At 52.8% G+C, this 21,053-nt stretch overlaps 1 protein-coding gene across 7 annotated transcripts in view; it reads left to right on the top strand.

Annotated features, from left to right (window-relative positions):
• The window catches only part of Tpst (tyrosylprotein sulfotransferase), a 307,475-nt gene that overhangs the window by 238,986 nt on the left and 47,436 nt on the right, over positions 1-21,053 (top strand). The window contains exon 1 of one of the 7 annotated variants that reach the window (XM_084598082.1): positions 4,201-4,222. The exons of the other annotated variants lie outside the window; for them this stretch is intronic. The gene's annotated coding sequence lies outside the window, so the exon portion shown is untranslated. Of the gene's footprint in view, positions 1-4,200; positions 4,223-21,053 lie in introns of those variants that run through there. 7 annotated transcript variants of the gene reach the window in all.

A 21,053-nucleotide genomic window follows, 5' to 3' on the forward strand; every position in this document is an offset into this window, starting at 1 on the left:
GTTGGTGGTATGTCGGCATCTGTGCAAGGCAGGCGTGCGATGAGCCGCGACGACATGGTGTACGCTGTTGTGTGTGTGTTTACACACAACGACGATGCGTGTTGCAGAGTCGCCGTGTGTGTAGCTGCCGCATCTGCCGTTGTTCCCGACGGCGCAGTTTTTATTTTATTATTCTTTTTTCTTTCTTCCTCGGCCGCGCTCCCTTTCGCTGCGTGAAGAAGCATCGACCGCGCTTGTCGCACGGACTCCAGTGCAAAGAAACTTCAGAGAAGATATTTTATCGGAAAATAAAAAAGGAGTGTGTGGCGGGGAACGAGTAATAAGAGGAATAAGGTAGATTTCCCGTGTAAGGGTGAGGAAGCAACCGCTGCTTTTTTTTTTTTTTTTTTTTTTGTTTTGTTTTTTCGCCGGCACCCTTTTAGATAAATTCAGCGCGATGATCAGCGGCCACTGCAGTGATACTGCCTGATAACGGTTTTCTAAGACTCTTGTGGGGTCAAGTTGGTCCGCGATACCGTTTTTACTTTGATTCGCACCCCGCTGGTGTGGCGCGGTGGTTACGGCGCTCGACTACTGTTCCCAAGGGCGGGGGTCGAATCCCGGCCTCGGCGGCAGCTTTTCGATGGAGGCGAAGAGCTAGGCGCCCGTGTGCTGTACGATGTCAGTGCACGTTAAAGAACCCCATGGGTGGTCGAAATTTTCGGAGTACTCCACTACGGCGTCTCTCATAGACTGAATCGGTTTGGGACGTTAAACCTCACAAACCAAACTAAACCAAACTTTGATTCGCATTTGGAAGTGCCATGTCGAGAATTCTGCAATGTGCGTGAATCGCTTGGTTAATCAGGAAGTGTCTAGCCTAAATGCTTTCAGGGCATGGTGTATATTGATTGTCGCACTTTTTTGTGCTTGGACGCATTCTTTTTGCGTGGTCACTGCGGTTACAGACTGTGACATCAGTACAATATAATGATTCTGTTTGGAACATCTAGCCCTATATCGCCTGTAATTACAGCTAAACGCGTTCGGCGCATTTGTCGGCGTCATTTTGCGCCGCGGTTATGATCCACGGCGACGTCTATAACGAGCGAGCTAAGTTTGATATTTTTCTTGTAGTAACCCTAGGCGTTTAAATATCAATGATTGGCAAAGCTGTCCTTGCTGAAGAGAATTGTCATCGTGATCTAAATAGCGACACTTCGTACCGACATTCTTGACCCCGTATTCACCGAAACCACTTCAACCAGGACTCAAGAAAGCTGCGAAGGTCCACTTCGGAGCACGATTGCGTCAAAGTCTCTCCCGTTTGCGCTCTGAACCTCGTCTCCTTCCTCCTCAGAAGGATTCACACCAGCCTACACTTTCAGAGAAATTACGCAGCTGTACCAAAACAGACACAATATTTACCCCCACCCGTGTAAAGGGTTAACAAGAGTGGAGGAAAGCGTGTTTCTTCGCCTCCTTACGAGTACCGTGATGTGCCCGGCGTCACTTAAACACTTTGACAATGCCATCTCCGGGGAGTGCCCGCACTGCGGGGAAATGTTCTCGGACCTCTTCCACATGGTGTAGGCGTGCCCCTCCAACCCTGCCTTTGCATCTAACCCAATCATCACCCGGGAGGACTGGGAGGCGACCCTACTCGCCTGCTCCGACCTGAAAGCCCAAAAGTCCTTGGTCAAACGAGCAATGGCGACAGCGGAAGCCACTGGGGTCCCGTACTAGGGACTCCACCTAGTGTTTGTGAGGGGAAGGGCACTAAGCCTGACCCCAGAGGAACTTTTATGTAACTCTTTTTTTATTAAACGTTTTCACCACCACCACGCCGCCGCCTGAGCGCTCGACTAGTGAGCCGGGGGAACGGCTTTCGATCCCGACCGCGGCGGCAGCGCTTAGGGGGAGATGAAATGTAAGGCGCCTGTGTGTACTGCGCGATGTCGGGTCGTCGGTGCACGTCGAGAGACCGGAGCCCTCCACTGCGGCGTCCTTCGGAGCTTGAGTTGGTTTTGGGCGTTAAACATATATACAGCCAAACCAAACCAACTTGTTGCGCGATGCTCATCATACCCATCGTCGTCCTCGCTAGGCCCACCGCACCGAGGACAACGAGCTCCCATATTTCTGGTGTAATCCTGTCCCGTGGCAGCTTAATTTGACCACCTATAGCTTTTCCCTGCAAGCTTCTTATGCGTGGTGACAACAACGTCCACCTGCAACGCTTATTGCCCTCCCTTGGAATCCTCTCCGTTACCCCTGACGACCATCGGCTGTCTTGCCTTCAAATTATACATGCCCTGCTCAAGCCCGTTTGTTCTTATTCATTTGTACTTAACGTTCGTATACACAGATCTGGGGCGTTCAACGCAACGGCGTAATGAAGTAAGCCGCCATTGTAATCATCGTCGCCGTTACCGTGATAGTAATCAGACAAGATAGCCCTAATGTACTGCTGGATAACGCGATGCCTGTGGCAGTGAGCAGTCCATCCTTATGAGTTTAGCCTATATCAACCACGTCAGTCCATCACGTCGCCTATATACGATTAGGCTTCGCCTTCAGTGGGTATCGACTTTGTGACTCTGTGTCGTATTCGAGCCGGTACGTGTCGTCATCAGCTGCTGATGTGCAACGTGCTGCATTTCCTTCTCTCTTGTTAAACTCTTACCTTCTCTCTCCATGGCCTTATAAATACACGGCCAGCAATAAAGCAGCATTCCTGACTGTGCCGTTCGTATTTCCGGTCTACAGCCGATACACTAACTGACCTTTTTTTTTTTCTCCGTTTCTTTTTTCTGTCCTACACTTCAATGTCCTCATTTTTTTACTCCCTAGGCTACATGTGTATGCAGCATTTGTTTCCTTACTTTAGTACGTAAGAGTCTTAACACGTGTCACACATCAATGTGCAGTAATTCAGTTGGATGGTCGGAAATGTCTGCACTCCATTCTGTACGCAAGCTACCTCTGGCTGTGTTGAGCTGTCAGGGAGCAGCATTCCTCCTCGCCGCCAGTGAGGTGCCCATAGCGCGTAGACATGACTACGTCGGCAGCTTTCGCCGGCTCCTATTTCGTCGGCGCTGGTAGATTCACTCTATTTGCGTTGCTGGTCTCAGCCGTCGCGCATGGTGGCAGATTTTGGTTTGTTCTCAGCGACGATTCGCTGGAGTCACTGTGCGCGTCACCAGATGCCGTGCAGGAGAGAGAGAGGGACGTAGGAGGCGGCAGAGCCGAGCGCTCGACTCCACTTCATGTTTGCTGCTGCCTTGAGTGCATGCAGACGCACCCACTTGGCTCCTGACAGCTCGCGACGGAAGCTGAGACTTCTTCATTGATTCTTCAAACCCGAACGCCATGTTTGCTTAGCGTGTGTACATGGCATTGCTGTTACCGCTCGTCGACCTCTCGCATTTCATAGGTGTCGCATGCTCTCTCTCTCTCTCTCTCTTCTCTCAGCGCCTGCGCGCGAATCACCTCGCGCGACAAGACGGGGCGAAAGCGAGAGGTACAGCCGCGTGAACTTTCGGAGGAGCGACAGATTGATGGACAGCTTGTCGCGACGCATGCCCCTCGCGCTGCCTGCTCTGTCGGCCGTCGCGCCTAGGTTCTTTTTCGCAGCTGCCGGGTCAGAGCCCCGGGCCCAGACACAACGCCTTCACGCGTGGCACGTGAGAAAGAAGAGAGGGGGGAAACCGGAGACGGCCCAGGGTTGCTGTTCCTATAGGCCGGTCGGCGGCACGTCGTAAAAGAGAAGGCGTTTCGCGCCGCGGCACACAATGCAGCGGCCGTCCGTATAAACGCCGAGAGCGCGCGCAAATAAACTCGGGCCATCCGCGCAGCTGCGCGTGCTCGACGAGGAGCCTTTTACTGGCGGAAGTTGGGAGATCGCCCACGGTGGAGGTTCAAGTGCCGTCTAATAAAAGGGAGATGCAGCCCACGGTCGCCTACACTAGACGAATCACCCGTCCCGTGTGGCCAACTGTCCTCGTATATATAGTGGGTTTTACTATATAACTCCCCCTCCTGTCGAGGTGGTGAAGAAAGTTCGGGTGCTTAATCCGAACCTCCGCTTTTTTTTTGCGTAGGAGCCTTCGGGCTTATCGGCTTTGGGAGCTGTCATCGTATACGTGCGGGACAGTGCGTTCCAAACTGACGGGCTCAGGCGACGTGGCAACGGCGAGCTAGAGATATACTCGACGGGGAAGAGTGGATTCCCCGCTGTCTGGTTCGTATAGAGTGGACATATATCCTTGTTCCTCGCTCGATGTGAGGGCATTCTTACCCTTTCTATGGTTCCCCTTATCACGTTGGCAGGCAATACACTAAATAGAAAAAAAGAGGAGAGGGTGAGGGGGCTCACTTAAACGCTGCTTGAGGAAGGCGACAAAGGTTCATGACCTTTGTCTTTTTCTCTGCGTTACTTGAAAAAAAAAAAAAAAAGCAAGGCAACTGGTTCAAGGGACTGTGATTTCGCGAGTCGCGAAGCGGGCTTAGAGATCTTGCGGTTACGGAGCGGATCACGGGTCTGTCTTACGGAAGCTCTGGGGTCCGTCTCAGAAAGCGGATCTTGGGCTTCAGCGTGCTGTTGAAACAACGTCAGTGGGCCTCTGAAACTGCGTTATGCACATCTATAACGCAAATGCCGCAACACTGTCATCATGATGACGTAACCACGGTTCAAGAATAGTATCTGGACGTGACGTATACCTTGTAAAGGAACAAGCGATTGAAACTATCTCGTCCGGTTCTTCTAGTCGTTTTCTTATAGGGCGTCCCTCCAAGCGCGGCAAAAATATATGTGCGGGGCAAGGCATGACAGTGAGATGTGTCCGACATTGTTTCAATGTTGACATGCAGTGAGGTACACCGGTCCGCGTTTTTAATTAATGAAGTTGGTGCAAGGCGTGTGGGCAACAGTAGGTTTTGCGGCGCATAGGCTCTCTCACTTGCATTTAGGCGATGACTGCAGGGACAAGGAATGAATGTGTGATGTAGGCATGCTGAGGCGCATTACTATATTTTCCTTCGGTTTTAATATACGCCTACGCAGCGAATTTCGCGATGTGCTCTCACGAAGCCTGTCATGGTCGCTTAACGCGTGCGCGTCGCACTAGCCGAGAATTGCCGAAGTTATGAAGTGTTTTACTTTTGTTCTCTCTCTCTCTCTCTCTCTCTCTCTCTCTCTCTCTCTCTCTCTCTCTCTCTCTCTCTCTCGTGTTTATTTCGTTTTCTCCTGCTTCCCTCGGGGCTGCCTTCGCGGCTTCTGCCCGGCCTATCGCAGCCTCTCGATGGCGCTCTCGCCGGCAGGAAATTCGCCGTTAAGGCAACGCGGCCTCCTTTTATTACGATGAGAAGACGGGACAAGATAAAGGGCGTGGCGGCGGTGGCCTAGTCGCTAAAACGGCCCTACGCCCTCTCTTCGCTGGCGCCTCACAGCCAAGTTTCCTTAATTCCGCCGACAGGAGAGGGCTCTTACCGAGCTGTGCGTCATACAAATGCGCCTACGTAGTATATTCGTTGCCTAGACGAGGAGGGGACCTCGAATTCCCTCGGTGGTCGTCGAGGAAAGTTCATCGAGTTTCGACTATAGTTAAGGCGCGGCCTGCACTTACTTGACAGCCTCTCTCGGAGCGTGTGGGGCAGCTGGCTAGGGGGCGGTTAGCAGCGGAACTGCCTGTGGCGCGGACGCCATGTCGTCAGAGGACGGAGACTGCGATGCTGCCGAATCGTGTTTCACGCTCCGTGCTCGTGACGGCTGGTTGCCTCCTCTGAGAGTTCGGGCGGTGCGTTGAGATGGGAAGCAGCTCGACATGGCAACAATGCATAGTAGATACTTTGCATTCACCCTAACGTTGTTCTTTGGTTTTTGGCGCTTTTAAAGCGCCTGTTCTGAAGAAATGTTGCTTTTATTTATTTATTTATTTATTTATTTATTTATTTATTTTTTTTTTTTTTTTTTTTTTTTTTTTTGCGGGAACTGGGGAAAAGGGCTGCTTGCACTCCATTCATGAAGAGTCGCACGGACATCGATGACAGGCTCGGGGACATCTGATCCTTTCTTCCAATGTCTTCTAGGTTAATTTTCTGTGCACTTTAAACCCGCAGGCGCGTCAAAGAGTGATGAACCTGAGCGCTTGAAAATGGTATCAAGGACCGTATTTCAAAAACTTCCATTCTCCGTTAATTCGTTGGACGTCGTACGGAAGCAAAAGCATTGAGCTGCCAGTTAAAGAAATCACGAGATGGCGGGTCCTTCCTTTTCTAGGTATATATTTCGCTCCTGGCGGAATAAACGTGAGTTATTAGTGTTATGGTCTTTCCGGTTTTGATGTATGGATGCGAGAGTTGGACTGTGAAGAAGGCTGACCGCCGAAAAATTGACGCGTTTGAATTGGGGTGCTGGCGGAGACTCTTGAGAGTTCCTTGGACTGCCAGAAGATCAAACCAGTCTACTATATTGTCGACCATAAACCCTGACTGCTCATTGGAGGGTCAAATTCTAAAGTTAAAGCTCAGCTACTTTGGTCATCTGATGAGAAGAGAGGAGTCGCTGGAGAAAGATTTGATGTTGGGAAAGGTTGAGGGTCGCCGGAGAAGGGGTAGGCAGCGAACGCGATGGTTAGATGGCATCCTCGAGGCACTGCAGATGAAGTCATGTGATGTTAGGAAGATAGTGAGAGGAAAGCGTGGCGTGACATGGTCCATAGGGTCACCAAGAGTCGGACACGACTGAACTGACAACTGAACTATTAGTCAGCGCGGTCGTTCTCTACCTTTCGTCCCGTGTTCTGCTCTGTTTTACCTTTTCTTCATTTCCCGAGAAGTTGGCGGCTCAGCAAAAGCTAACGTTGCCCTGGACTAATCAGGATGACGCGGATCCGCTGCACTCACGTGGAGAGCGGTGGAACAGTGTGTACGTGTTGACTCTGTCGTGTTGTGCGCGACATCCATATCGGTCCAGGCCGCCTTTACCTTTTGGCATTGCTCCTTGCTTGGGAAAGGGAGTTAGGAGCTTCGCAAGTATAGCTTCTATATGCACGCACGAAGCCATGCTCCGAGCACACGCCGGCCGGTGCTGCATATCTCACACGAAGCGGTCCGCAAGCCGCCGAAGGCGACAAAATTTCAGAGTCCCGTATTCCGAGTTTGCGTCGTTATCGAAAGTGTCGCTATATCTCTCCTACCCCGAGTCATCTGATTGGTGGAAACGCCGGAACATGATGTTGCCACCTTTTCCGGTTCGGTAGTGGCAACACCCGATTCCGGCGTTTCGACCAATCAGATGACTCGAGGTCACGTGAGATAGCGACACTTTCGATAACGACGCAAAGTCGGAATACGGGCCAGAGACAATTAAGGAAGCGGCCACTTCAGCGGGCAGAGCGAGGCATTTTGTAGGTTTTCGGTTGAGGCGTTTGCTCGGCAGAGTCATGGAGTTTGCGAACGCCGCGCCCTCCCTTTTCGGAAAATCGGTGAAGGGAATTAGGAATAGCTGAGGAATAGAAGTTGGACAGAGTCCGAGCGCTCCACTTCTGAACGCCCCAGCTCTTTCCTTCTACCAGCTTCACCAAGAACGCAGCTGCGGGACTGCGCGCGCGCTAATGCTTGCTGCGTGGAAGCGTCGTGCACGACGGAAGATGCACTAACGTACACACAGAGCGATTGGATACGCTCTGTAGAGGGTGGAGACTGAGTGCAACGCTTGGGCCAAATCATTTCGCCGACTTTCAGTTTGTAGCATTAACCGCCTGATTATCGCGTGCCCGTTTGTTTGCTCGTTTCCCGTAATCAGCACGGTGCCTCCTGGCGCGTGACCACCAAGGCGAGGAGCGTGTGCGCCCGTCGGAGCGCCGGTGTTTTCAATCAGCGGGCCCGCCAATCGATCGACAGGCTCGAGATCGGGCAGCGCACGCTCGCCCGCCGACGGGCCCATCTCTTCTCCCGGGATGCCATTAGTAGATTGTGCTGACCTAAAACGGGATCTCGCTTTTCTCATGCAGGTGCTGTCGTTCGCGGTTATTATTGGTGCGATCGGAGGAGCGCGCATAGTCGTTCCGGCTAGTTTTGATGAAAGGAAGCCGTTATACACAGTGCCCGCCTGGTCTGCCCATGGGTGTGGACGGCGTTTGTGTCTACTCTGTAGCGTATAGCCACTTCGCATTGGTGGTAACATTTCGTGGTGTGGTAGTGTTGCGGCGTAAATATCCTATATTTATTCGCCATAAATAAATACCCGTTGATTTCGCTGCGCGCAACCTCTACGAGCGTGGTTGATCTCCCCGAGTATTTAAATATGTTTGTTGCGTGCACTTTGTACCTTGTCTTCGTTCTCCGGCCAGCACGTTTGATGGCCGTGTATTATTTTGCTGAGGGGATATATAGGTGGAGAGCGGGATACTCGTATTACGGAACTGTTTACGAAGCGTGCACGTTAATCCACTTCGGCACGTGCCGATTGATTGGAGACCCTAATTTTGAGGTGGGGGACGCGTGCCAACAAATGGCCCATTCATTATTCCCGTTACTTCGTAGTGGGTTTTCCGTCGCATTTCTAACCGTATAGTTCAAGCAGAACCGCATGTTACAGAAAAGCCAGGCTACAAGGTTAGTAAAAATGCTACACTATATTTACACGTATGTTTTTCGAGGGCGAAAACAACCTTCGATTTTTGAAGTGAATGCGGTGGAAGCTTTATACTCAACTAACTCTGCTCTAGACAGCAGCGGAGTTATCCGGCCGTCGGAGCAAGACAGTGCTCCTGTGCTAATCTTGCCCACTTCTATATGCAGCTCCGTTCAATGAACTTAGCCTACACTTTCCTAACGCAGGCCCAAATCTCGTGGAAGAATCCGACTTCCACGGCTGCATTTAGATGGAAGGTATAAATGCAAAAGGTTTACGATATATTATTGCGCGTTTGTGAGATACTGCATGTTGTCCTACATATCTCGCAGCGCTCGTTCGGCATGTAAATGTATTCAGGTTTAGCAGCGCATTTTCGTTCGTCTTCGTTGATATGCCCGTTTTCTGAACACGTCGAAGGGTATATAGCATCACTCCTCTGACTGGGCCGCTGCTGCATTGTGGTCCCAAATGTTTACAGGCAGCTGCCATGAAAGAGAACATTCAGTTTGTGCACAAGTACAAAATTCGTTGCTATTTCTCAGGCTTATTGGAAAATAACAAGCGCTGTAAGGACGACAAAGAACACACAGCGCCGCGGCATCGCTATTGCCATCGCTTGTCTCCGGCGTCCGTCTCTCGCGCTGAAGCTGTGCCCTGCGGCTGGTAATTCTACTTTGCTCTGTCCGAAGTACTGGAAGCGTTATCCGCCGGACAAAGTCATTAAATCCTCTTTTCACTGCTTATACACTTGTAGAGTGTTCGCGTTTTTTTTTTTTCGAGGCTCATGATGCGTTCCATTTCATAGAGCCGCCATACTTTTGCAAAATAACCGGTCACTTCTCGCACTGTTAACGCCCCTGCGTCGCACAAATTTTCTTTGACGCTTTTTCTTTTTTCTTCCGTGAGCGCAGCCGCACTCCTCGCCGCGTGACCCTGCCTAACGAGCTTTCTTGTGTCACTCGACTCGCGGTGTAGTTCTCCCCGTTTCCTTCGACCCCATCCCTGCTCCACCCCCTTTTCAGCGCTGTGATTTTTTTTTTTCTGCCACTGCCGATTGATTTACTTCGTCTTCGGTACCAAGTGCGCTTCCTGCATCCTCAGCACTTGTCGCCGCTCTTCATCCTCTTCTCCTGCATCTTCCGACCAAACGGAATGCCTGAATGTTTTATAGTTCTCCTTTTTTTCTAACTTTCTTCCTTTCTTTCGCGCGGCAGTCACTGCCTGTGCATTGACTCGTCTTCATTCGCTGTCCTCGCTCATGCCATCGATCCTATGTAGTAGCTGCCGTGTCAACAGCGCCGTGTTGTGTTTCCTTTTTCTTCGTCCGTCCGTTCGTGCTTGCCCCCTGTGTTTAGGCCTTTGGCGCTGCGAAGGCCCTAACAAACGGGACCCAGAATGCTGACACGCTGGCGCGCCCGTTGCTTTTACCGTGGCGGAAAAGGACCGCGGGGTTCGACTGGACTCTCCTTTTTGGCCTGAACAACATTGACTCGCTGTTTGCCGGAGCGAACCTTCCACGAGTTCGGCTTCTTTGTTCGCTCGGAGACGCCTTTGAAAGGGAGACTCGAAATAATATTAAAAAAATAACGGTGCCTTTCAAAGAGAGGCAAACAGTGAATAAAGAGCGGTGTCTTCGTTAATTGGCTTTCTTTCCGGCGTGCGCGCGATGCCATGCGCCCGCACACCTCTCCCCTTCGTCATCGCCTGGATGTTTTGTTGTCTGCATTTGTTCATTTTGTCGAAACAGAATTGTGTTTGGCCGCGGACTGTGTGCGTTTTGGTTGGTTGGTTTAATGACGGCCGGCGCGCTCTCCCCTCTAAACTGCCCGTAGTTTTGTTGACATGACGTCCAAAAGTTGCATGTGGCCTATGAGGGGTGCCGTTGTTTATGTCATCGAAAAAAATAATTGCAGTGGCTTAGCTCAGCTAGACCAGGATATATGTATCGAAAAATTAGGGCTTGACTTGGTTCAGTTTGGTTATTCGATATGTTAGGCGGCACCGTTTAAGCAATTGAGACACTGTCGCGGTTTTCGATGTATGTAAAGCATATGTTTATTCATAGTTAGGCTTTGTGTACACGAAGACCGATTGGTCGCCTGTAAAGTTGTTTGCCACTGTCGCAAGTTAGAATACACTGTATCTAGACGTGATGGTCTCTCTTTGGTACGCAAGATCAGTGGTGTTTCTCCGTTGTTCAGTCGGAATGTGAGAATCCAATGCCAAGTTAAAGCCGAACTTCACCTGCATACACTCGCTGAGCTTTGACTTCTTGCTATACCGTTGGACGGTCTTCTTCATCTTGTAGTTCGGCAAAGACGCCAGTGAGTGAAAAAAAAAAAAAAAAAAAAAAACGTTTATTTTCTGATATGGCGATTATATGTTGATGTAACGGGGAGTGGTGCCCTCAGTCCAGGGCCCCAGTAGCCCTCGCAGCTGCTTCAGCCCGGCGAACGAGCAGACGCTGGTCCTCCAGGTCGGGTGCGCGAAGGGCATTCTCTCAGTCCGCCTCACTTGCCGTGAGTATACGAGGGGCCGCTTGAATAGCTTGGCAGGCCCAGACAGTGTGGTAGAGGATTGCTAGAGACCCACAGAGTGGGCACTCAGGATGATAGAGAGTTGGATGGATACGGTGTAGACGAGTCAGGCAGGGGAAAGTCTGAGTTTGGAGCATTTGGAGACAGACCGCCTCGGTCCGTGAGAGGCGGCGGTGAGGTGGCGGGTAGGCGCAGTGTGTCGCGCGGTAGTATTCAAGGATCTCCCGGTACACAGGGAGTACAGGGTTAAACGCTGCCGGAGGAGGGCCCGGCGAACTCGGCGGCGAATCAGCTCGGTAGGCGAGAGCGCGAGCCCAGGCATGTGCCTGTTGATTACCGTCGAGAACGTCGTGTCCAGGGGTCCAGACTAGCGTAGTCGGTGGGGCGGGAGTCGGTGCATATCGAATAACGGTAGCGGCGGTGTGGTTTACGTCTAGGTCGCGGTACCCACGACAAGCGGAGGCCGAGTCGGTAAAAACAGTCCGGGATGTTGATGGTCGCGCCATGCGATGTTTTTGGAGCCTTCCCATGATGCCGTTCACAGCGTGCGCTCGCCATCCGCTTCTTCATCCATTGCACGCATATCTAGCGAGCGCGCACGCCGCGGCTTATCACGATGGTCACGGTGATGAGCCACGGCCGGTCTCGAGGGAGAGAGCGCGCGCAGCGCTCTCTCCATCGAGACCGGCCGTGGGTGAGCATAGCTGAGCGTGACGTCATGCGCGGGCGCCGCGAGGAAACCGGCGCGATTCGGCGCCACCGCTTGTCTTGGTAACGGCGCATGCGCAGTTGTGTCTCCGGTTGGGCACAGCCAAATGCGATTATGCAAGCCTAGTGTAGCTTTGGCTACAATAGTTTTGAGTGCACGTGGGCCTTAACGTCCTCTCACATCGCCCATTACACGGACATTTTATCTCTCCCCACTCTCTCGCTCTCTTTTTCGTGCTTTGAAGCATGGCCGCTGTGGCTGGGATGCTTGCTGCTATTGTAATTGATAATGTTCTGAGGCAGCTTTCAAATCTGCGACCTTAATTAATTGCACCTAGTCTCCTTTATTAAGGCGACAGCCTTACTTAGCTGTTTCTGAAAACGTCTCCGCCAAACGTGGAAGCAAGACGTGAACGTCACATTAAGATGAGACTGGTCGTCACGAATGTGAATGACGTGAAAAGTATATAAATGTCATGTTATACCTAGTCATGTCATGTGAGTCATAGTTTAGCCATGAGTCATAGTCACTTGCCTATAGTCAGTCAGATAGGAGATCCAGTGTGCATGACTATGTATTCCATGGCTTGTGTGTCAGTCAAAGTCATTATCATGACTACTGTCAAGCCATGTCTTCAAAAGTGCTGAGTCATCACACTGGGAGCTACTAAAGAGCAGCCAACGCACATGCTTTCGCACTTCCCCAGTGCAGATCTCTGCAGTGCTCTGAAAGTTTTCTTTAGTTGTCAATCATCATGATAGCGTGGAAAGGAGGATGCGAGTCCTTTCCCCTTCTCCGTCAGCACAGTGTGGAGTAGCTGTTGTTGTGATGTCCCGGTTATAGAGCGCTTTTCGGGGTGGAGAGCAGAAAGCACGCACAAAATAGGGCCAGTAACAGATTTAATCAAAGTTGGATGCCCCCGCTTACCCGACGGTCTTGAGGCTGCGTCTGGACGGGTGATCCGGTGCTTTAGGTTGGAAATGATGACCATAGCTGCAGGCAGCGCTGATGAAGATGGTTTGCACGACGAATATACGGCGCCGGCAGGACTAGCGAGCCAACTTCGTATTTTCAGGCAGTCATTCCTCGCGATGGGAGGCTGGGTCGACCTCCTCTAGCGCGGCTCTCATTCCTCTCTGGCCCACCGTCCTTCTGCGGCTTTCCTTGTCATCTCAGGTCCTTTCTTCCCGTTCTCAGGAACCTCGCCATCCTCGCAACATTGCCCGTGTAGCCGCCATTAGCACCCCGTCCCCGCATTCCAGCGCGTCGTTCATCGGCCCTTCTTTGCCGCCGGTTTTCGGACAAAAGGCGACGCGAGGTTGCAAAATTATGGAAAGTTCTTTGGCTCCCGGCTCACCGCGCAACCCGGTTTCCAAGTTCCGGCACAGGCAGCTAGCCATCATATTGTTAAGTTACATTACAGTTCATCACTGACCGCGTAGGCTTACATGCTCTCCGCATTGCCTTAGTTTAGTTGCCCTCTTCCCTTGTCATATTTAAATAAACCTCTAGAATAGCCTATGCAGGTTCACCGATGCCGTCTGCACGCACGTAGTGACTAGCGCAGTATCTCACGTTGCTGTTTTGGTACGCATGGGGAGCCGCAGACGAGAGCTGTTGAGGTTATCACGTGGTTACCCCCCTGACATTTTTTTTTTTTGTTCTTGTTTCGCTGGACGTCGTATTGTTACATATGCCCATTGCGGTGTTTGCCTATATGTGACTCAGTTAATAGGCCGTCGTCCTACCCTGCGTATACATTGCGCATCTATATCGGCGGCTTTAAAGAAAACATCAGCTCTGTAATGCATAAGTGCGAGGGAATTGTAGAGGAGTAGATGGTCTCATGTCGTTACCTCATCAAGAGTGGGGGTTCTCTGGTTGTTGTTTTGTCCTGATGATCGTTGTCCATATTACCCCCTTCTCACGCCTCTCCGTGGGGTTGCTTGTGCAATTTCGACGTAATTAGGAACTATATATGGTAAAGAAACTCACTTGATCGAAATTTTCCTGAACCCTTCACCTCGTCGCTCTCCGCAGCCTGTGTCGAACAGAACCAAACCAAACCAAACCGTAGATGCATGTTCTGCACCGAATTTGATTGCTTCATATTACTCTCTTCTCACGTCTTTCCATGGGATTGTAAGAGATATGTTTCCGAAGGCAAAGAGATCCTGGGCATAAAGCCTCGAGAAAGGCCACACAAATGAATTGCTGACATTTTTGTACAAAGTTTTTGTTGAAACGCTCGCGCGAACACCCGGATCATATATTCTCTTTAAAAGCTGACTGACCGAGCTTTTTCCTCTCTAACGTCTAGAGGGGATATTGAGGTGAATCGGAAACGCTCTCGACGAAAGGTAGACGGAAAAAACAAAAATGCTCGAAGTTGCCCTCTTTCGAGGGCCGATATGGCAGTAAGCAACGAACCAAAAACATACACCCGAGACACTTCGGACGCTGCTGCTATCGACTCTGCCGGTGGACGGCGCCTTTTCGACGAGTCTCGTCACGTCCCAAAAAACGCCGCGACGTCAGCTTTGCCGCGCAAGGGCCGCGGCTTCTGCTAGCTCGCTGGAAAACCGCTCACACGGCTACACACATCGAGACAGCCGGTCCTCTACGTTCCATATTCGGGTCTGCGGCCAGCTGAAATCACTCACCCTGGGCACCGAACCGGTCTGTATGTAGGTGCGAGCACTGATGTATGTAACTCGGGCCCGTGGCTGAAGCGAACGTTCACGAGTCAGTGGCTCCGACTTTTTTTTCTCTCTCCCCCTGACTTGCGAAGGAAAGCGACAAGAGGTCGCTGCGCAGTCCAACGATCTAAGTTCTTTATGTTTACCTTTCCAATAAGGGCGGCCTCGGCGCCGCCATATTGCTCCGCTGGTGCAGTGGAAGGGTCAGGGGAACCGCTTTGCACCGGCTTGCGAAAGTCCAGTGAGGAAACCTTTCCGCACAGATCTGATCCGATGGGAATGTCTTTACTGATCCTCCAATTTCCCCCTCAAAGTGCCTTAGTTCCCATTATTTAATCGAGCGGGACAGCGCAGCATCCCACTGCTCCGGTGGTGGTGTGGTGTTTATTGGCGCTACCTGTGTTTTTTGACACGCCCATGTAGGGGGTTCCCCGCATAGTGGGCATTTATTCTTATATGTTGTGGGATAGATTTTACTGAGTACACTCAGGTTGGGGTATGCATGTTAGTCTGCAGCTGTCTCCAGGCAACCGACTACTCTCTATTAAGGTCTTCATGCGGAGTTGGTAGATCCTCCTTAAGGCTCTTTGATGTTCAAGGATGGCTCCATAGCCTCTAGTGACTGCGTCCAATTCCCCGTATTTGGGCGCCTCCCGGTTGGCGTATGCTCGGGCATTGGCGTCGGCACGTTCGTTACCGTTGATAGTCTCATGGCCTGGTGTCCACGTTATGAAGCATCTCGAAAAGGGGATTTTTCTTGCCTTGAGTATGTGGATGGCCACAGTGGATATGCGTACGCTGCCTTCTGCATGCTTCTTGCAAGTCCGTAATTATTTGTGTAATAGCCTCCTCGCCCTGGTGGGGGATAGCGAGAGCGATTGCCGCTTCCTCAGCCTGGAGAACGTTGTTGCTCTCGACCGAGGTGCAGCTGATTTCCCTAAGCTGGTGATCAACCACGCTGGCTACCGCTCCGTATTCTTTGTATGTGATCGCGTCGACGTACAATATGTTCTTTTTTCTTTGCGAACCTTTGTAGGGCTCGTGGCGCGCCGCGCATTCGAAGGCCGCGCCACTTCCCAATGCTCCCTGCGCGCGTGCCTGTTTCCCTCTCCCCGCTCGCGCGGGGATAACCGGTCCCGCGCGAGGGGGCTATAAAAGAAGGCACGCGCCGCCGTCGCGCTCTCTTCTTGGTCCCTGGCGCTTCCTGGTCCCTGGCTCGTCGCTCCCGCTTCCCTCCCGGCTCTCCACGGAAACGACCCGCAGCCACCCGGACGACAAGATCCCTGTGAGATTAAATATGTTTGTTATACGGCCCACTGTGTGTTTGTCGTGCGCATCCCTCGGGCAGAGGAATCGCCCACAACTGGCGCCCAACGTGGGGCTGAATTAGCACCCATGTGGACGATTTTTCTGCCAACGTGGCAGCGCACGGCAACACGACGGGCCGGTCCTTTGTATGTTAGGCGCGACGCCATTTTTAGTTTAGGGCTATCGTGTGTACAGATGACACGGAGTGTAGTATTGTAGTGTTTGTACAGTGTTTCATTTTGTTTTGGGTTATGTGCGTGTTTGTTAGTGTCGGGCGGTTTGTGTTTTAATTTTTTTGTGCATATGTTAGTTTTATGAAGTGTTTAGCCTTTGTGACTAGCCTCTTGATGCGGGCTAGGTGGTAGTCGTGCGCGTTTAGGCTCCCGACCGGCCTTAGTTGTTGAGTGAAATGCCTCCGAGAAAAGACGTGCCAGATAGGGCCGCCGCTGCGGACGCTAGTGCGTCCGGAAGTGAGGTAAAGGACGCGGTAGAGTCTGCGCAGGTTACCGATGCGGTCGCCCTGATGAGGCAGATGAACGAAGTGTTGTCGGTGTTCACCCGTCAGCTCGGTTCGGTGGCTAGCGCCAACCAAGCCACAGCTGCGGCGACAGTCTCGCGTCCGCGGATAAATGTAGAGGTTCCCTCCTTTTCCGGCTACACTGACGTGAAGTCAGTCCACGAGTTCTTGCAAGAACTCGAGGATTATCAGACGGCACTGGGTTCCCCAGACGACGTGGTGCTAGCGCAGGTAATCCCCGTGGCACTTGTTGAGAGCGCGGCGCGGTGGAGACGCTGCCAGCCGGCCTTCCAGTCGATGGCAGACTTCACAGATAGCTTCCGCGCCGAGTTCTTGCCGCCCGATTACGAACGCCGGATGCTTGAGGAGCTAGCGTTGCGCACACAGCACCCAGAGGAGAGCCTCCTCGAGTATGTACGCGCAATGCAGGAGCTCTACAAGAGGGCAGATCCCACGGCAACCGATCTTGAACAGGTCGCGCGCGTGATGAGGCAATGCCATCCGCGCTTCAAGCCGTATTTGCGGGGACGTGGTTTTGCAAACCTCGAGGCCCTAGCACAGGAAGCGAAGGTAGTACAGGCGGATTTACTCGCTGAATTGCGCTACCAGCCACCCCCCAGGCCAGCCGAATCGCTAGAGCCGCGATGCGCCTGGGCCGGAGGCCAAGACTCCGCGCCGCGCGCCAGAGGCGCAGACGTAATGACGGTAGGGCAGGAAAGGCCAGCGGAAGGCTCCGATATTCCTCGCGCTCTTGACCCGTACGCGTTCGAGCAGCGGCGTCGAGCTGGGCTCGCCAGCGACGTACGCACAGGCGCGGAGAGTGGGGAAAGACGTCCCCAACCGCTTCGTGGAACGCGGCATCCCCCGTCCGCGCGGCAGGTGAACGACCGGCTTTGCTGGAATTGCAACCAGCCGGGCCACGTGGCACGAGAGTGTCAAGCAAGGCGTATGCAGGGAAACGCGGACCGCCGGCGGCCATAATTGGTAACACCAGCCTGTCGCCGTCGGCGGGAGAATTTCGTGGTAGCCACGGCGGAAAATGGGAAATGTACTCCCACGCCGCGTCACCGGGCGCTGAGGCTTTTGTCCCCCTCGCCTGTAGAGCGCAAGGAATGTTGTCGCGCTCGAGCCCTTTTATGCTAGTGCGGTTAGCTGGTCAAAGCTACTCGGCACTCATTGACACGGGCTCAACTCTGTCACTGGTCGGTGATGATGTGTTCGAGGCCTGCCGTAGATGTAACATCTGTGTCAGGCCAGCAGAAACCCCTTTGAGCTTAGCAGCAGGGACGACAAAAGCGGAAGGAGCGGTGCGTCTGGTCCTGCGTTTTGACGGCAGGAAGCGGAGGCATCGCTTCGTCTATCTGCCCGGCTTAACCATACCAGTTATTCTGGGAAGAGATTTTCTTTCGAGCGAAGGCATTGTGCTTGACATGGGGGAGAATGGCTATCGCTACAGCCCCTTCACCCCCCTCATTCCCTTTGTTAGCGCACCCAAGCAGGAATGCGTCGCTGAGCGAGCGAGCGTTCACGCTTTTGTCGCAGAGGGCTCCCCCGCGACACTGAATGGTAGCCCATTAGAAGCAATTATCGCGTCCTTCTCGGGAACCGGTAGTCAGCGCCGAAGGCTCGTAGAAACTTTACTCCCGTTTTCGGATTGTTTCACAGAGAAACCAGGCAGGACCGACTTGCTTCAGCACGAGATCGAAACGGGTGATGCGCGCCCTTTCAGATGTAACCCGCGGCCGTTAAGCGCGCATAAGAGACAACTTCTCGACAGCGCCCTTGACGAGATGATAGATACCGGCGCGGTGAGACCCTCACAAAGTCCCTGGGCGTCCCCAGTGGTTCTAGCGCCAAAGAAAGATGGTTCGGTCAGGCTGTGTGTTGATTATCGAAAGCTCAACTCACTGACGCCTACGGTTGCGTACCCTTTCCAGTCGATCGAGGCTGTGATGTACGCGTTAGGGAACGCAAGGTTCTTCACAGTCCTGGATGCAAGCAGAGGGTACCTGCAGATTGAGGTGGCGGAAGGTGACATTCAGAAAACCGCATTCACCTGTCACCGCGGGCTCTTCGAATTTACTCGACTCCCGTTTGGCTTGTCTAATGCACCGAGCACGTTCATGCGATTGATGGACATCGTGCTGGGCGATGCAAGGTTCAACTACGCGATGGCGTACCTCGACGACGTCGTGATATTCTCACAGTCGTTCGAAGAGCATCTCATTCACTTGAATTCCGTTCTTGAAAGAATGAGACGTGCGGGTATAACGATCAACCCAAAGAAAGTGCAGTTGGCATCGAAGAGAGTTAACCTCTTGGGATTTGTGGTTGATGATGGCACTTTGAGACCGAACGATGACAAACTGCAGGCAATTCTGAACTACCCCTGCCCGACGGACGTGAAAAGCTTGCAGAGGTTTTTGGGAATGGTTGCCTTCTACAGACAATTCATCCCTAGTTGTTCAGAGCTCGCTAGGCCGTTGAACCAGCTGTTGCGAAAAGGCTCGAAGTGGGTCTGGGGCAAGGAACAGAACGACGCTTTTGTTGCCTTGGCTCGCGCGATAGCGAACACCGCTAGTTTGCGCCTCCCCGACCTGAACAAGCCGTTTGTCTTGCAGACAGATGCTAGTGATGCCGGTGTAGGAGCTGTTTTGTTGCAGGAACACGAGGGCAAGCTGCGCCCTGTCGCGTTCGCCAGCCGCACGCTCACATCGGCGGAGCGGAATTACTCCGTGACCGAAAAGGAATGCCTGGCGATAATGTTCGCATTGTCAAAGTTCGACATGTACCTAGACGGAGCGGTTTTCACCGTGCAGACAGATCACCAGGCACTTTCGTGGTTAAAGAGGCTGAAAAACCCCGCAGGCAGACTCGCGAGATGGGCGCTGACGTTGCAACGTTACGCGTACGCCATTGAGTACCGCCGGGGCAGCATGAATAAGGTGGCCGATGCGTTATCGCGCGCACCGTTGAAGGCTGGCAGAAGCGCAGAAGAGGCGCAGACCAGCTTTGATGAAAGCGGCGTCGCCGCTAGTGGAGAGGAGGAGAGGGCGGACGCGAGTGTCGCGCCCTGCGTAGTTAAAGTGAGAAAGGAGGCGGACAGAGTTGCCGCGCGGTGCTGCGAGAGAGAGAAGGCGCAGCAGCTGGTGGCGGCGACTACTCGCCTGCCAAGAAGCGAGGCAGAGAAAAATCTGTCATGGGGAGTAGCGGTCAGTAGGGAAGAGCTAATTGAGGCCCAGAAAGCAGACGGTCTATGCCAGCGGGTGCTGACAGAGCTTGCGAGTAGTGCAGCTTGCACCGGGAACGCTGAGGGCAAGTACGACGCGTATCTGCTGGGCGATGACGGCTTACTGCTCCGCTACATCCCCCAACTTGACGAGGAAGAGGCGATTGCATCCCCCTTCCGAGTCGTGGTCCCGAGGAAGTTGCGGAAACGATTCCTCCAGTACTTCCATGACTCAGCGCTGGCAGGCCATGGCAGCGGCAGTAAGACTTACGATAAGTTATGCCGTGTCGCGACCTGGCCAGGTATGAGAAAGGATGTGCTGGGTTACGCCCGTACATGTCCTGTTTGCCAGGTAGCCAAGCCTCGGGCGGGGAAACCCGCTGGCATGATGAAGCCGGTAGTTAGCAACTATCCGTGGCAAGTGGTCGCGTGCGATATCATGGGACCCCTCCCTCGCTCCGCGCGCGGACACCAATATATCCTGGTAATAACGGACCACTATTCCAAGTGGGTTGAGGTTTTCCCCCTTAGGAAGCTTGTGTCAGAACGGATTTGGGAGAAACTGTTGGAGACATTCACTCGTTTCGGTTTCCCTTCCGACCTCATTACAGACAATGCTTCGTATTTCACAAGCAAAGTCTTTGCTGATTCCTGTCGGGCGCTTCAAATCCGCCACAGGAAAACGAGTCCCTACCACGCTCAGAGCAACATAACCGAGAGAGTGAATCGGAATGTTAAGAGTATGCTGGTCGCGACGACCGAGCAGCACAGAGATTGGGACGCACGGCTGTCCGAACTGGCTTTCGCCACTAGAACAACCGTGAACAGGTCGGTAGGTATGACACCTGCTTACTTGAATTTTGGGAAAGAGATCGCTTTTCCGCTAGAGAACGCCCTACTTGACGCGGCGGGGCCCGCGCCCCCTCCGCTTACACAGTACGCGGCAAAGCTCCGCGAGCGCCTTGAGGCAGCGCAGCGCGCGGCTCGTGAAAACCTCGATGTCGCGCGCATGGAGCAAGCGGATCAGTACAACAAAGGTCGTCGTCACGTCGTTTTCAACACGGGCGACTTGGTACTGAAAAGAACGCACCCGCTTAGTAACGCAGCGCGTGGTTTCGCCGCGTCGCTAGCGCACAAGTGGGTTGGACCGTTCGAAGTTACGGCACGGACTACGCCACTCACCTACCAGCTGCGGTTGTTGGCGAGCGGTGAAACCGCTGGTCCGGTGCACGTCGCAGACTTGAAAGCTTACCACCTTCGCAAGGACGATAACTGCGAAGCGGGGGAAGCTCAAAACGATGCAGGTAGCAACCCGGTTCGCAACCGACGCTATAACCTAAGGCCAAGGTAGTGCACTACTTTGTCTAACGTCTTTGCTTCTTTCAGAATGCATTCTGATAAGATTTTGCAGCAGCCAGATGAACCACCGTC

Source organism: Amblyomma maculatum, chromosome 3 (genome assembly GCF_055883805.1).
Source record: "Amblyomma maculatum isolate TAMU_Amacu chromosome 3, ASM5588380v1, whole genome shotgun sequence".
NCBI classification, from domain to species: domain Eukaryota; kingdom Metazoa; phylum Arthropoda; class Arachnida; order Ixodida; family Ixodidae; genus Amblyomma; species Amblyomma maculatum.